This window comes from Lathyrus oleraceus, chromosome 6, assembly GCF_024323335.1.
Source record: "Lathyrus oleraceus cultivar Zhongwan6 chromosome 6, CAAS_Psat_ZW6_1.0, whole genome shotgun sequence".
NCBI lineage: Eukaryota > Viridiplantae > Streptophyta > Magnoliopsida > Fabales > Fabaceae > Lathyrus > Lathyrus oleraceus.
Genome location: NC_066584.1, coordinates 213,444,032 through 213,450,260, shown reverse-complemented (window position 1 = coordinate 213,450,260; position 6,229 = coordinate 213,444,032).

Here is a 6,229-nt window from a genome sequence, read left to right as displayed (position 1 = left end):
AACCCTGGAAATATATTAACATGTCATCACATGCATTACATCCATTCATGCACTCATGCTTCATTCATAACAGGTTTCTGGTCGGCCCTCTCATATTGATTATGCTTTTCTTAGCAGAGATTGCAAATCCAGTCATTCATCGTTACACCACAAGAAGCAACCAGAGATGCCAGATGGATCAAATTCAGGATAATATGGAGGAAATGAGGAACTAGATGGATGTTAGGATGGAACAGTTTGTGAAGGGCATTACTAATATGACTCGTAATTAGGAGGAATTGAGGGCTCTTATGGAGAGACCTCCTGTTGAGACTGAACAACCTGAGTTAATGTTCAAAGATGTTTCTGTGGGGCAACCTCATCCCAATGTTGCTATGACTTTTTTTGGGCCAAACTTTAATGATCAACGTGCTAATGGTTATCATGTCCATAACCAGGCTCTGCATGGAAACTTTACACCACCACCACCACCATACAATCATGAAGGACCGCATATCATTGTTGAGGATATACTAGGGCATCCCAATGCGAGGGGAACCCTAAAGTGCAAGAGATGGAGGTAGATCGTAACGAAGATATGTATTCGATGCATAATAGTGACTTGAGTTCTCATGCTGATGATAGAAAGTATCGTCTGTTAGAGGAAAGATTGAAGGCTATGGAAGGGCAAGGTGTTTTAGGAATGGACATTACTGACCTGGGACTGGTACACGGAGTAAGGGTTCCACCTAAGTTCAAGGTTCTTGTCTTCGACAAATATACTGGCACAACTTGTCCAAAGACGCATGTTAGAGATTATTACTGAAAGATGTCTGCTTATTCCAAGGACGAGAGGTTGCTAATGCACTTTTCCAGGATAGCCTAGCTTGGGCATCTCTGGAATGGTATATGCACTTGGAGAGAACATACATCAGAAACTGGAGGAATTTAGTGGAAGCATTTGTGAAACACTACCAATACAGTATTGATATGGCACAAAACAGGACCCAGTTGTAAAGTTTGACCCAGGGTCAAAATGAATCATTCAAAGAATACGCTCAGAAGTGGCTGTAGCGGTAAATGCATGACCATCAAGCTAGGGATAGACTTGACGTCAATAAAACCAGAGTCGCCACCGCACTTTTATTGTTTCCAAAGGAAAAGGGAAAAGTACGAACAAAAACAAAAGATAAGAAGTTTTCAAATCAAAACTAATAAAATGTCAGAGATTACAGGTAAGGGGGTTGGCTACACAGAGGGAAGGTGTTAGCACCAAAAGTGTCCTAGGGAGCCCTTTTTTGTGTGCAAGTGATTTGGTCTAATGATGTTTGATAAAATATAGAGTGGGGGGATGAGAAAAAGAATTAATTATATTTTTTGTGTTTGACAAGACCTTCTTTCTTATGCCTACGTACCAACATAAAAATGAGGGATTAAAACCCCGTAGTTCGGGGTAAAAATTTCAAAGAAGTTACTGAATTGATTTTAATAAAAATTCAGTAGAGAAAGGCATAAAGATGACCAAAAATTTGAATGGGATTGTTAGTTATTTTTGTCTTTTTGAAATTAAAGTCAATATGGTTAAGTTTATTTACAAATTTGATTCAGGAAAAGATTTGAAAATTCAATGGCCTAAGGTCAAGGTTTGTAATCATTAAAACATGTCTAGGTTTGAAATCACAGGCAAAGAATGTTTTTGAAAAGAGGGAGAAAATTTTGAAATTTAAGAAATGGGAGGAGATGAAGGGACTATCCTAGACAAAAAATTAAAAGTTAAGATTTGAAAAGATTTGACCAATGGGATGCAATCCAACAAACAAGAATGTCATATAGAAACCCATTTTCCTCTGGACTTTTGAGCAAGCAACATGCATAAGAAATATCCAAGCAAACCATATGAAGACCAAGGAATCAAATAAAGATAGCCATAATATCCAAGCAAGCACTCCAATAGCTAGTTGTCCTTAATATCTTCCAATGTATTAGATGAAATATTCCTTTATAAACTTAGAATAATCATCAGACATAAACAATAATAACAGTATAACAATTAAACACATAGTAACAGATGAATCAAGGGCACTCAAGGTCCTGCATCAAATGCAATCACAATCAAGGATAGCTCAGTCTCGGATAGTGGCATTGGCCAAGTCCTTTAGCATGGGGAATGTTGCCTAATTCTAAGTCCTCAGATCAAGTCCAACAGTCCACCAAGATGTTTTTTTAGGTTTTCTTTTTATTATTAGGTGTTTTAAGGTCCTAAGACCATAAATAAAAACATAGACAAACAAACAATATATACAATCACAAGATATGGCTCAAGTGAGCAAAGTGAAGAAGGACTGAAACATAAACAAGTTGAATGAAATGTAAATGGAAATGAATGATAAAGATGTTGAAATTTAAAGTGCATAAAGTAAATGACTTAAAAAAATAAAGCAACATGAATAAAAGTTAGTCAAGTGTTACTCAAATGTTAGTGATGAGTTTTAATTGATTAAGTCATTCTTTGTAGAATACTCAACCATTCATTCACAAGTATGAATTCTTGAACCAAGACATCATCCATGAGAAAGGCTCCAACCTGGATAAATCAACAGGTATGCCATTAGCTCTCATGAAAAGAAAAAAGGTTAAGTTTTCACACAATGCCATGAAGAATATGAGACTTACAATCTCACTTACTAGAATGATATGCATTGAGGGACAAATTTAGCTCTATGTTAAGCAATCATAATTGGAATTATGTAGAAGTCACAACTATTTGAGGTCGGTAAATAAAATATAGGTGTTAATGTATGTTAGAGATTTGGTACAAAGAACCAAACTCCTACAACATACCACACACTAAAATAAATGGGGAAGACCTATCTCAGTCAGACTTATGTTGATTCATCTGACACAAAGTCATTGATGAATCAACTAGCATTTAGACATTAGAGAAATCATTGGTCAATAACGGATTGGGAAGAAATAGGGATGAAGATGAAGAAGGAAGGGAAAGTAGAAACCGAAATTGATCATAGGAGGAATTTCATCTGATAAATACTGTAAGACCCCAATTTTGACCCTAAGATCCCTCATGCAATTTCATCATAAACATTAGCATTAGGATCATACCTTGGCATCCTCCTTACCCCTCTTTAATTGGGTTTGTTTTTGGAGATATCACCAAGCACTATGTGATTGTATCATACTTTTATTTTATCATTTCACTAACCAAAATACCAAAAATACGTCTTTGCATTTGCTTAACTCTTTTGTAGGTAGGGCATGATCTCCATTGATCTATCAAGTCCATATCTAGGGTTTGAGACCCTCATGAACAAAGAGCACAACCATGAATTAATTCAAGAATGGTTATGAACATAATATATGAGTACCAATGATCTATACATGTTATATTGATCAAGCATTCTTCAAGAATTTAAGGGCGATTTGCATTGGAAACCCTAGTTTGACTGGGTATCTTAAGTAACTTCTCCAATAAGCTATCTCATCAATTAATTAAATTTCTCAAGGGACACTTCAAAATTAATCATCTTATGCATATATGATCTACCATGAGCCTAGAAAGTCAATATAATTTAATATTAGCAAGTTGGTTGATGGTGGTTGGCTAGATGAATTCATCTGATCAAAACTGGGTCTCCCTAGACCCTATCTCCTTCACTTTTCACCATATTAAAATTATTCCAAGAGACAAATTAATCTAAATAACATTCCAAACAACTTTCATGTTGATACCTAGATCTAGTTGTGCTTGGAAAATGATTTTCTATGTTGAAACATTATAGATCATTTTGTCTAAACCCTAATTTGAAAGTCAACTTCCCAAAGCCATAACTTGCTCAATTTTTATGAGATGAAATATTTCCAATTTGAAAAATCAAATTCAAGATGTCTAATTCAACTTTGATGTTTGGATTGAGAGCTGATTCAACTTTTATGAGCATGTGATATGAGGTTACATTATAGGTCATTTTTGACCTATATCATTGATCAAGTGATTTTTCCAAACTTCAAAAATGCATAACTCTATCATTTCAAATCCAAATGACATGAAATTGGTGACCATTTTTTAGGTCTTTGAAATAGCTACAACTTTGATGAAGACACGTTTCTCATTTGAAGCTCACATAAAAAGTTAAGCAAGGTGGAATATTGAGACATATGGCTTGACACTTAGAAAAATTTTCAATATGTTAAAATTTCCAAACTTCCACCTATGAATTCTTCAAGTTCCAAGCTCCAAATGGAAAAGTGTTGAACATGAAAGTTGTTCATCTTGATCTAAACTTTGCAAAAAGCCCAAATTCATCCATTTTGGACAAGAAATGAATAGGTTGCACATGGCTTGAACATGGTATCATCATTTGGCAAGATTGAACTTCAAACATCCATGCACATTTGCCTAGCATTCCAACATGACTTCAGCCTTTCTTACACTCAATTATGGATCAGATAGAGTGATTTCATGGGCCTGCACACGCCCATGCACTCATGCATCACACATTGCTAATTTTGGAAGTTCATTTCAAGTGTGCAAATATCAACTGAATTGGCTATAAATAGAGCTCCATATGCTCAGAACTTCACAGACATTCACGCCAACTTTGATCCCAAACCTCTAACCCTCTCATTCCAAAGGATAATCCTGGGAATTTCACTTGAAATTAAGTTTGAATTCTCACTATTTTGAGATTCAAAACTCTAGGGATCCAAGACCTTTTGAGCATTCAATTCTTCTTCTGCAAGCATTTGGAGTGAGATCAAGCACGAGCCAAGGCAAGAACATCTGAATCCAGACCTACACAGAAGGTATTTTCCAGAAATTTTAATCTCTTCGATTCTCTCTTAATCTTGCTCAATTCTCTTGATTCCTTGGTTGTCTGAAGTCCTACCAATGTAGGAAAGAAGATTGAGTTGCTTTGAGGCCAAATCGAAGCAACTCAGTTCATGTACCTCAAATTTCAACTCCACGTATCTCTCAATATACTTGGAGTTAGGATATATTGAGGTTAGATTCGTGCTCAGATTCGAGGCTCGCTTGAGAAAAAGACCGGAGTTGTAGCTCCGGTGGTGAGTTGGCGTGTTTAGAGCCATATGATCCATTTAAAATGAAATAATCTCGTGCGTTGGTTTGAATTACCTTTCCTGTGGCGCGCTGACTCAAGCGAATCGTGGATTGCACGCTTGTGACCACTTGATATACCACCTCAATTAATGAGGGAGATCAAGTGGTCCACGTTTTTTCTGATAATTTAATTTTCATTTTAATCCTTTTATTTTCATTATTTCATATTAATTTTAATATTGATCCAAAAAATATGAGAGTTTCACCAAAAAATTTCAAATAATTTCCTCTTTCATATTCTAAATTAAAATTATTTTTTGGATCATTATTAATTTTTTTCATGATTTAATTGATTTTTCATTTGTTTTTAATTGTTTAAAAATACTTTTGAATGTCCAAAAATTATGAAATTTTTTCTCCAAGGTCCTTTGACCTTGTTTGATCTATGATAAATCTCATGGCCATTTCTCTGGTGTTTTGATGAGGTTTTAGGAATTGGACAAACCATATTTAATTTAAATGCCTTATTTTATTATTTTTAATTTGATTAAATGCCAAATAATTTTGTTGACCAATTGTGATGACTTGTTGGTGTTTGACTATTGTTATTGGGCCTTGGTCAAGGTTGATTTGACTTTGTCAAATTAATATCATTGGATTTAGGGGATTGATGGAATGTACATTCCATCTCCCAAAATGAATGGATGATATTTGTAGCGGGGTATTCGTTACCATTAGAGATATTGACTAAATCGAAGGTAAATCATACAAGTCGAGTCGCCACCGCACTTCTATTTATCCAAAGGAATGGTTAGAAAGCGAACAAAAACCTAATAGTTTTAACAAAAACTAGTAAAAGAGAACAGAGATCTGGGTAAGGGGGTTGGTTATGTAATGGGAAGGTGTTAGGCACCAAAAACATCCTAGGTACTCCTAGGGAGCCCTTTTCATACTTGTTGTAAAGGTTGTTGTTTTTGTGAAATTTTTGTTTGTGCAAACATGATTGAAGAGATGAGAAGAGAATGTACAAGTTATTTACATTTTGTGTTTGGAAGGATGAACCCATTGCCTACGTACCATCTTAAAAAAGATTAGGATCAAAACCTCGTAGTTCGGGGTAAAAATCTCAAAAATGAGTTGGTGAATTGATTGGTCCAAAAGCCTTAAGGTCTT